Source organism: Melospiza melodia, chromosome 20 (assembly GCF_035770615.1).
Source record: "Melospiza melodia melodia isolate bMelMel2 chromosome 20, bMelMel2.pri, whole genome shotgun sequence".
Classification (NCBI taxonomy): domain Eukaryota; kingdom Metazoa; phylum Chordata; class Aves; order Passeriformes; family Passerellidae; genus Melospiza; species Melospiza melodia.
Window position 1 is genome coordinate 7,785,615 of NC_086213.1, and position 11,248 is coordinate 7,796,862.

The following is an 11,248-nucleotide window of genomic DNA, read 5'->3' on the forward strand; positions in this document are numbered from 1 at the left end:
AGTCACTTAAACCACTTGTGAATAAAGCAGATCTTGTGCAGTTGTTTCAGAGGACAAGCTCAAGCCAGACAGAGGATTTTCCTATCTTAGAGCACTAATAATCAAACAGCAAGTGTTGTCTGGTTGTGAATAAGCCAGTTTACAAGATTGAATATGCAATATATACAATTAATTTCACTACATTATGACTCAGGATTTTTTTTTTTACCTGGATCCCTTACTGTGTAGGGCTGTATACTTCATTACCTTAAAGGGTGAATTCACCTCCTCATGGCTGTCACCAGCTGGGGGGACTGTGTCACCCACTGTGATGAAGGACCAATGTGTTTTTCCAACAGCAAGAAGTGACACCTTGACCACTCCAGCCCCAGGGTCCCAGCCCCTGGCTTTGCTGGGGGACAGGCTGGCCCTGGAGGCCACTCAGCAGCTGACCACTGCCCAAGCAGTAGGGCCAGCCCTGGCAGTGGCTACAATCACAGACAAATAGTCATAAATAAGAGCAAAGCACTGTGGCTTGACAAGCCTTCGGCATCCCCAGTGGTTTGTAATGGGATATGGAGGTTTTCACCTCCTGGTCTCTGGTTCACATTTCAAATCCAGCCCTGCTTCGAAGTGACCAGAGGTCATTGCCAGGCTCAGTCGCCCGTGTGAAGACATAAATGGCCTCATTTCTCTAATTCCTCAAGCAAGGCTGGGGGGAGGACTGGATTTTTTTAGTTTATGATCCTGATGGAGCAGCCCAACAGCAAGGCTATCTGCATTCCTCTGCCTCTGGTCTCCATCCTGGCTGTGTGTGGAGCCCCTGTGTGAGGCTTTGCACCTTGCCCCAGCCCATGATGCCTGGCCTTGCTCTAGCTGAATCCTGCACTTCATTTTGATTTTTCCATCTATAAAGCTAATCAAAAGTGTGCATTCTGCTGTAGAGGGCCTGGTAGGTTTGCAGAGGTTTCTGCAAGTGTGAAACTCCACTGTTAAAGTACAGACAGATCCTCAGCCATGTCACCAGAGTTTGGTCTTGATCTCTGCAGCCCAGATGTCAGGAAGGGCAACAAATCAAACTCAGCATAAAAGGCAATTGCACCAGTCCCCTTGCCAGCTGCACCCTTACCCCCAGGGTACTCCTGGGGAGCTTGGGCATGGGCTGTATCAGCTTTAATTTCTTCAGTGGCATCTCTCTTCCCCACAAGCTGGGACCAGAGAAAGAGCACCTATGACTCCTGTTCCTCCCCTGCTTTGCTCTGCTGCCAGGGAGGTGGCTGTGCCTGAGCTGTCCCCTGCGCCCTTGCAGGATCACAGTGCTGGTGCTTATGCCTTACACCAGACCTTTGCAGTGTTCCCTCCAGCCCATGCATTTCTCATACCATTCAGTGGGGTTTAGGGTTTATTTTCTCTTTGTAACAATCACCAGAGGGGCTCAGGGCTGGCACACAGACCTGCACAGGTTGCAGATTGTTCTGGATTCCCAGGCACAGAGGTGTTTTATAAATATCCCCTATTATTACAGTGCTCTATTAATAACTGCCTTGGGGAACAATGGGAGCACGCAACGCCTTTGGTCATCTGATGCCAACCAGCCGAGCCTCCTCGGGGCCATGGACATTCCCAGAAAAGTGGCTATTTGGGGAAGCACAGCTTTTGCACACAAACCCAGGGGATGCATGAGGCCCTGGAGGAGGACAGGCCATGGTGTCTTCTCCTAGGAATGTGCTCTCTGGAAGCAGAGATGCTCCTCAGTATCCTGGGCTTTCCCCACACCCAACATGGGGATGTGTTGGGCCATAGACCTCTCCCTCACCCCATTGTTTGGGATGTACAAGAGCTGTGACCCCGGGCATCCAGCTCTGCCTGTGCTCTCCCCCAGCTGTGCCACATGGGCAGGGCAGGAAGGGAAGGAACGTGGCTTGTGGTAAATTCGGTTCTGCCCAGACACTCTTGTGGTTGCAGCTCTTGCAAAATTTGATTAATGTTCCCAGGGACGTGCCCTGGCCTTTGTCACAGGCTGCATCTACACTAGTGGTTTGGGATGAGGAAACTTTTGGGCAGCCTTGATGCTCAATTAAAAGGCATTTTGGGGAAGAGGGGGAAATTAAAGAGGCTGATGGAGTGACCAGCATGTGTCCTTCAGGCAGCCACAGCTCCTCACTCAGGCCAGAGGGAGGGAGCTCATTGGGGACCCCCTGCCAGCCCTGGCCGCTGCACATGCACTTGGAATGTCCAGGCAGAGGGAGACATCCCTCCTCATCATGCTGGGGACATGGCAGCAGGGCTCCACAAAGGAGGAGGAGGAAAGTGAAGTGAAGGAGCCCAACACTTGTTTCTCCAGGAGAGGCATGAGGGAACCTCACTCCCGCTGGCTGATATGGTCCCTGCTTGGGCTCCTGCCAGGTTCACCAGGGAAAATGGTACCGGGCTTTTTTCACATTGTTCCTGATGGCTGGGTACTTCCTGAGTCTTTCCAGTGAGGTGGGGAAGGGGAATGAGAGGAAAACGGAACCTTTTTTTATTTTCCTTCCTTTTGCAATATCTCTGTGATCACAAAAAGCCATATTGCAGCTAATTTTCCTGCCTCCGTTCACACGGGCATTTTGCAAGGGCACAGGAATTCCTCTGTGGGGGACATGGGCTCTTCTGATGCCTCCCCGTGGTCCCTGAGCTGCCAGCTTCCCAGTTTCCTGCCCTCAGGAGCTCGGGATGCAGCACTGGGCCCCACTTCCCACCTGCTGTGCTGGCCTGTGGTGGCAGAGGCAGGGAGAGGAAGCAGAAGCAAAAGCAGAGCCTGCAGCCCTGGGACCTTTGCAGGGGCAGAGGTGGGAATGCAGAGAGTCTGCACCATAATGCTGTGCCTCACCAGGCCCAGAGCATGAGGAAGGGCTGCCATCCCTGCAGGGCTAGGGAACAGGATAGTGCTGAGAACTGCCATAACTCACCAGACACCACTTGCAGCTGCTGTAGCTGCAGATCTCCTGTTTTCATAAACTCTGCACTAATCTACCCAGCTAAAGGCAGACACCTAAAATGGGAAGTAAAGGTTGTAGAGATCTGTGTTCTCTATTCATGACTGAGTCACTCGGCAGCTGTATAAAGAAGTTGCAGAGTTCAGCAGGTACCCAAGGGGACTTTCTGTGTGATATAAAGATGAAAACTCTCTCAGTTCATCACTTCTGAAAAAACAGATGTTTTGCTTAAGCTGAATATTTGCAGGGCCTCAGTGGGAGTGCAGCTGTACCTTTGGTGCAGGCAGGATGCAGCAGGGATGCTCTTGCTCCAGGACAGTGTGACCATGTCAGTTCCCTCTTGCCATGTTGTAGTTTGACAGTGAGGGAAAGCCAGTGACCCCCAGGTTGTTTCTGGGGTGGGAGCAGATGTTCTTGCACCAAGCATGATCAGCGCCCTGAGCTAAGCAAGGGGACCCAGCTTCAAGCATCCACCATCCCCTAATTCCCCTCTGGTTCAGCTTTCACTTGCTTTTCCTTAGTAAGGACATTCTTTTTCTGTTTACCAACTGCAAAGCTGGGGAAACCTAATGCCAGTATTAAGAAAAATACTTTTCAAATTATCCTTTAGTTCCAACAGCTTAATGTCCTTACATATACTTAGTGTGGAGTTTCAGCCTCATCTGTCTGCAGTGGGACAGCCTGCCCTGGCTGGGAGCAGCAGGACCCCTTTCATGTCAGTGTGTCAGTCCCCCAGCCTGCTGTGGGGAGAAGAGGCCACATGGAGCATCAGGCCCCCCAGGAGGAGCCTCCTGAGAAGGGCTGGTCAGGTTTTTAAGGTTGTGTCTCCCTATTCTGGAATAGATGCAATGGGTGGAGTTCTCCTTCTTTCACCATGGGTGGTGCTGAGAGTGAGAGCAGGACCTGTTGGCCATGACTTCAGTGTGGCCATGGCTGTGCTTCATGCTCTGTGTGTGTACAGCACCAAGGGCAGGGAAGGGCTGGCCTGTGGCACAAACCATGTTTGCCTGGCTGGAGGCTCTGCCATTGTCCCTCAGAGGTGGGAATGGGAGAATGTGCCAGATGAGCCCACTGAGAGCAGAGTGGACAAGGCAATGACAAGCAGGGGGTCTGTGTGGGGACAGAAAGTCCTTTCAGAGAGGCAGGAGCAAGGCTGTAAAGGAAATCTGCTGCTCAGCCCTTCCTACCTACCCATGCCACTGGAGCCCAAAGGAAGGCAGCCATTAGCCCCTGGGGATGGCAGGCAGCTTGGACAGCTTGTCAGGTGGGCACAGCTCTCCCCTCACCACCCACACCACCCACCTGTGCTGCTCCCCTGCATCACCCGGCTGTCCTGCCTGCCTTGCCCAGAGCTTTCTGGGTGAAGGAATGTGTCACCCCAAAGAGGGGCTGCCCTCCACCCCTTCTCCACTCCTCCTCCTGCCCCCTCCTGCTCCACAAATAAACAGGGAGGTGCTGACAGCTGCCAGGTTTGGCCAGAAGACTTTTGACAGAAAATTGAAGCCCCTGCTGTGAGGAGGGCGAACTGGGGGGGCTGTGTGCTTGCAGAGCAGCCAGGAGTGTGGCCAGGCTGAGGAGGCTGCATTTTTAAAGAAAAGTCAATCTAATCTGATGCTCACCTGAGCAGGAGAAGCTGGGAAAGCCCAGCCCAACATTTCCTTTTCTCTTTTTGGTTTTTTTTTTTTTTTTCCCCCTGAAGTAACTCACACGTAACATCTGGCATTCATCTTCTCTTTCCTTCTCATGCACGGCAGAAACCCTGGTGTGAGTCATGTCCATTTAAATATGGAAGCACATCATAAAACCTAATGGAGAGTCCAAGAGGTGAGCTTTTATGTGGCTAAGACTCGTAGAGAGGTCAAGATTGTTTGGTTTAAACATGGGGGGTCATTCTGCACGTGAAGGTGGTCCTCTAAACCTTTAGCAAGCCTTGTTTGCTCAGTGCAAGGGCTCAGCACAGCATCCCGTGGTTTTAGTGTCAGGCTCCTGACAGCACCACAGCACTCTCTGCCTCAATGGAGGGGAAATATGGGGTGTGGGCAGTATCCCACAGCCATGGGCAGCCCAAAGCGTTGTGCAGGGTCCCCAGCCAGCAGCAGAAGTGGGAATTGGGGCTGTGGTGGCGATGGGATTTCGGGGTTGTCACCTTGCTCACAGCAAAAGGCAGCAATGATCACACTGCCGGTCTCACAAGGCCAGGGGAGCTTGGCATTCACCCCATCGCCTGTAAAACCTGACATGTTTTATGGGACAGGGAAGAGGAGGAGTGTTAACAATTCATTTGTCCTTGTTAAACTCTGTTTTTTATGGACTCTGAAATAATTTTTGGTGACTATTTATTACTACTTTATTGTTTTGTTTATTGTGACTAAGCATGGAATAAAACAACCCTTCTGCTCAGGACTAGCATTAAGACGCTGTTTGATCTCCAAATTGATTTGCCTGATGTACATTTGCTTGAGCCAAAACAGGGCATCTGCAGCCTGCCTGGGGTCAGACAGTCTCTGCCTTTCCCTGGGTCTTGTCCCAGTGACTGTACCAGCCATGGGCATGAGTCCCAGCCTGGGGAAATGGGCAGGATCTGCCCCTCTGATGCTGGAATAGACCACTCAGAGCTTCAGGCTCCTCTGTGCTCATCCCCTGGGTGGGAAAGATTTTTTATTGTAAGCAAGCAAGTCATTCAGGGTTACTAACCCTGGATTATATAAATGTGGATGCTTGGTGTAACAAATGTCACATCCAACTCTCTTTTCAGCTCAGTCTTGGCTGTGGCAGACACCAAAGTAGATCCATCCCCTGTCCTCAGACACCTGCTCTGACCAGCGGCTGCAGATTTAGGATGCAATTAAAATAATGACAGCCAGGGGCAAAGTCCCTGACAGCTTAGAGGCATTTAGCACTTAGGGTCTGCTCCTGGTCCTCCTGCCCTCCATCTTGTTTTCATTACCATAACAATATCTCTATTTACTGCTGGTGACCCTGGTCATCTAAAGCTAGCTGCCCAAGTGTCTTGACTAATATAAGCCCCATCGTCAGCTGTCTTTTGAATTTTCCACTATTTAATCTCCAGTTGTCAAGTTGGCACTGGATGGGATGATGGGAGCCTACACAGTCACCTCTGAGAGAGAAGAGGATGTGAGGGTCCCTGCTGAAGGCTCTCCCTCTGCCCCTGGGTTCTGCCTTAGTACTGAATGGCCACAGGAGTCAGTGCAGTCAAGGTTTGGTGTGGGACCAACCTTTTAACAGGACCAAGGAGCTGTACCTGGTACCCAGGAACCAATCCTCATATCCTGCTCCTGACCCCAAAGCATGGGATCAGCAGGAGCTGGACACCTCCCCTTGCTCTAGGGATGTTGGGAATGCCTCCTGCTCCCTCCTTGCAGACCAAAGAGGCAAACAGTACCCACATCTCACATCAACCTGCTCTGTATCTGCTGTGCTTTTGTTTATCCATCACCTGCCAGGCTGCTCCTGAGGAGAGCAAAATGAAGCTGGGTTTTTGTACTCTGGCTAATCTGTGGTTTCACCTCTGCTGAAAACATTGAAGTGCTGGGGAGAAGGTGCGATTTCATTTAACGTTGCTGTGTCCTGTCTCTTGCTGCTTCCTGCCAAGAAACTGTCAGTTCCAGCCGAGCTTCCCGTTTGCTTGTTCTTTGCCATACCATGAAGTCTGGGCTCAGTTTGAGCTCCTATAACTGCAGGAAAACAAATCCATCCTGCCCTCGCAGCCGGGCTGTGCCTGAACTTTACAGGGCCCTGAGTTTGCTCCTTCACTATTCCTTTTCTGCCATCCTCGCCCTTACTTGCTGCCAAAAGCCAAAGAAAATGAGATCTAATGCTAATAAGCAATGCAGGTCAAGGTCTTGTTTGAACACAATCAAAAATGGCTCCTGTCCAGCCTGACTTGCAGCCTTTTGCCTTGCCAAACCTGAGAGAAGTGGGAAAGAATTTGTCAGCGCAGGCTGCTTTTAAACCTGGACTTGTCCAGCAAACCCCCATTACTCTTCTGAGGAGAGCATGATGACAGAATTTATGTGGTTCCCTCAGCCCTGTTCCCCTGTCACTGTGTCTTCTGCTCTTTTTTTGTTTTCAGGTACAAGCTCTGCATAGTCCTTCCGAGGGGTTTCCATGCAGGTCTGGCAGAGACGCTGCCATATGTTTTTCATTTTGATAACTCCCCTATGGTGTCTGTTATCACCCAAGTCTCTATTAAGATTTATTCCTGTTATTGTAGCAGTCATTTTCCCCAGTACATGTGCATTGTATTTGGAGAGAGTCATAACCACTCTCCACATCCAACAGATGTTGTAGTCAGAGCGACTCCTGCTTCCATTTACCAGACCTTTCTACTAATATGGGATTTCACCAATAACCACAAGTGCTGTTCACTCCCCAAGATTTCCTCACTGTCATTTCTTGACTGTGTTAGTGGCAAAACACCACTCAGAGCTCTGGTCCCTCAGAAAGCAAAGGTTTGGCTTGGCTTTGCTTTTCATGCACTTTCCCTTTCACAGCAGTGAAAGAGTCCTGCTCCCAGTGTCTGGAAGGCTGAAAGAGAATGAGCAAGTCTGTCCTGGAGTGGGCAATGGTCACTGTGAGAGGGGAGAAAAGCTGGTTCCCTTTGCTTGTAGGATTTGATGAGGGCTTGTTGGGGTAGACAGTGGGATTTGTTGGACCTGGTATATGGGTTTAAGAAGAGGCCAAAGTCTTGAGTACAGCTGCGTGCAGTTAGGAGAGGTCAGGCTTTACTACTGTCAGTTTGGTGGTGGCCCACTACAGCTCTGCCTTTTGGCAGGAGAGTATGAAAGAGATGTCCCCAATCCCCAGGGGCTGGCAGCAACCCTGGCCCCAAGGCTGCTTTGTCCCTGTCACAGGCAGCAGCACAACGTGGGCTCCCTTAGCGAGGCAGCCTGCCTGCAGCATCCACAGCCCGTTCCAATTTGCCCCTCTTTCATCCCATAGCAGTTTGTTCAGCTCGTACGGAAGAAAGGAGCTCCAAATGCTTTCCGGGCCTAATAATATCCATCAAAGCATTTCCAGGGCTGAGGCAAGGATATACACCGCAGCACGCAGAGCAGGAAATGGGCTTGGGTTTCCCAAAGCTGCCTCTTCCAGCCAGAGCAAACCACAAGATCACGGGAGGACAAGAGCGCTGTGCTCGTGGCTTTGTTTGCCCCAGAAGGAATTGATTTGATGAGAAAGGAAATTGGCTTTCTTTAATCTGTCCTTGTGCTAATTCTGCAGAGGAAGGCGTGAGCATTGGCAGTTCCTGAAGCTGCACCAGCCCTCAGTGCCAGTCCCTTGGTGCTATTTGCAGGGATGGTGGCATTTCCCAGGGAAGCGCCCGGGGACCGCAGCGAGGGGGAGGTGGAGAGCCCTCGCCTCCAGGGCCAGTGACTCCACAGGGACAGCTGCCAGCACAGCCCCGGGTGTGTTATGGGTCCCCTTACATATGTGCCTTTCTCAGGTCATGGGGATCCCACTGCTGGCTTCACCAGGGCCAGGTTTTCCCCAGCAAAAGCCATGAGGAAGGAAACAGCTCTGCTGCTTCTCACCTCTGGGGAGCCTGGCAGTGCATCTTCAAATGTCTTTTCCAAACCCTGTCTCTGAGCCCAGTAGGACAAGAAGGAGGATGTTCCTTATGCAGCAGCCACTTGTGAGAGAACTGGTTAGATTTGAACAGCCTTCTACATTAAAAATTTTATATGAGAAAATCACAAGAATTGTAAAAAATCCTCATCAATGTGCATTCCTGAATGGCTTCAGTCTGGAATTTCATCTAAAAAGAGGGAATGGAATTAATGAGTAGGAAGAAGAAGAGATGATTCTCTGTGACAAGATGTCATGAAAGAAGAGCTAGAAATGGTGCTGTGTTGCTTTGTACAATAAAACCTAAAAATACAATAAATAAATTATACAAAACCTAAGCCAAGATTATCCTGGATCCCTTTCAATGCCAAACAGCTCTCTGAAGGTGACTAAACATCATCACTGTTGTTTGCACAGAAGGACACTGGGATTTAAACAGCAAAGGGATTTAGATGTGCCAAGCTGTCCTGGATACCCCGTGTTCAACTTGTTTGAGACATCACAATGGCAGGATTGGGAGCTCTGAGGCTTGCTCTGCTCTGCTTCACTATTCAGTAACACATCATTGCCCTTCTCAGGGCTTGTGCAGGGATTACAAAGTGTATTGCAAAGGTTTTCCTCAAGGGCTGCTGAAGTCCCTGCCCCTTCCCTTCCCTGAGAATGCTGTTAAGGGGTGCCAGGTCTCTGTGCAGGGCTCTGCAGGCAGGAGCACAGAGGGTGCAGGGTACATCACATTTCAGGCACGGCTGGTTCACCCATCCAGCTGATCTCTGTGCCAGGCAGGCTCTGCCTGCAGTGCCTGCCTTTTGCATCAGCCTTGGGCTCCAGCAGAGATAACCTGCCTGTCCTCAGCACCCTCAGCAGGGCATCTGCCTGGGTGGTGGGGTGGTGGAAGCAGGAGTCAGAGCAATGGTCTGAAATCCTCAAAATCCTTCTGCCTGGGGAGAGGAATGTGCTGTCAGTAATACTGGTGGGGCTTTGTAGGCAGGCAGAAGGGACCACCACTCCTGTCTCACCTGCCCCACCACAGAACTCTCAAAAGGGACAAGGTCTCCCACAGGGCATAAGGAAATAGCAAGTGGGGCTGAGAACCATAGACAGATCACAAAATCCCTTAGGAACAGGCGCATCCACAAGTGGGTAAAGTGACAAGGAGGCGAAGGAGAAAGGACCAGGCTGGTAGAAGCACCTCTGCTTTTTTCAGACAAATATGGGCTCCAGGCAGGGGCCTGGGCTCATCTTCAGGTCTGGTCTCTGCTCTCACAGACTGCACTCTCCCCTATGACTTTAACATGTGTGATCTGCCCTCAGTGGCAGTGCAGAGCCTGCTGCCTCTCAGCTGGATGTGATCCAGAGGGTTCAGCTCCAGCACTGACGCAAGAAGAAAAATCTCCATGATGTAGCCAGTTTTTATGCTGGATTGGATTTGAAGAAGCAGCTGACATTGGCTGAAGCATCCATTCCTTATGGCCTTTGGGTAAAGTTTGCAACAGGTCTGATGTAACATCCAGCAATGCAGGGAGAAGATTTATCCCAGTGGGATCTCCTGTGGATTATGCAGCCTCCCATTAGCATGCTGAGCCTTGTGGTTTGTTGTTTGTGTTCATTTGTTTATGCTAACATACTGTGTTATGTTAGTGATTAATATATATCATCATCTGCCACACCAAACCCCGTGAAAACATCTGAGCTCCAGAACAAGCGATGTCAATCTGTTCTTTGCTGTGCCAGGAGACAAGGTGGAACAACAAGGAATGTCCGGGCTATTTTACTGGCCTAACAGAAAAGGAAAAAAGTTCTTTCCAGATAAAAAATCTTTACAGGACAGTCTACAGCAACTGCAGACAGGGAGCTCCATGCAAGGACAGTGCTCATCTAACTGAAGCCTCTTGTGGGATGGAACCATCTGGGCCCCCCGTGTGGAAATGAAGGCACACACAGACAACCTGCACGGCTACAGCAGCTCCGCTGGTGCACGGTGCCTGTGTGGGTCAGGACTCAGCAACTGCATCCAGGTGAGAACCAGGCTCCCTTTAGCCAAAATAAATGTCTGCACAGGATGCTGCAGTGGCACTGAGTGAATATAAACCTTCAATGTAACAACCACAGGCGAATTGTGGATAAATGCCTGACCTTCCCTCTAACGACGGCTGCAATGGATGGCTTGAAATTGACTCAGGCCCCTCAGAAGGCATCTAGCAAGAAGCCGTGAGGCAGCTACTTTCCCTTTGGATGCAGATATCAACAGTGTCCTTCTCTTCTTTTTGGGACTTCTCACCCCCTCTTCCCCAAATTTGTGCTAAAATAATGAATACATTTCAACTAAGCCATTTTTGGCACCTCAATCCTCCAGGATGTGGGGGGAATCCTTCTTTCAAACTAATAGCACCTCGCACCTCATATCCCTGTGTCTGCAGCCCCATTTCCCTGCACCCAGTTGGGCAAGAGCTTCCCCAGGCAGGAGGGGATGGGCACTGATTCTCTCACACCTATTAGCGGCAGATGTGTGTGTCAGCCCCAGGCAGCAGAGTAGCATCCCCGTACAGAGCTTTTTGACAGCATTCATGAACAATAAAGAGGACAGGAGTGACAGAGTGACTGGTTTTAGAGGTAGCTCCTGGTGCACTCAAAACCAGATAAGTAAGGGTTGCTCCTGGCAGACCTCCAGGCAATGACCCCATCTGTCAGGTCCCCTTGTCCTGGCC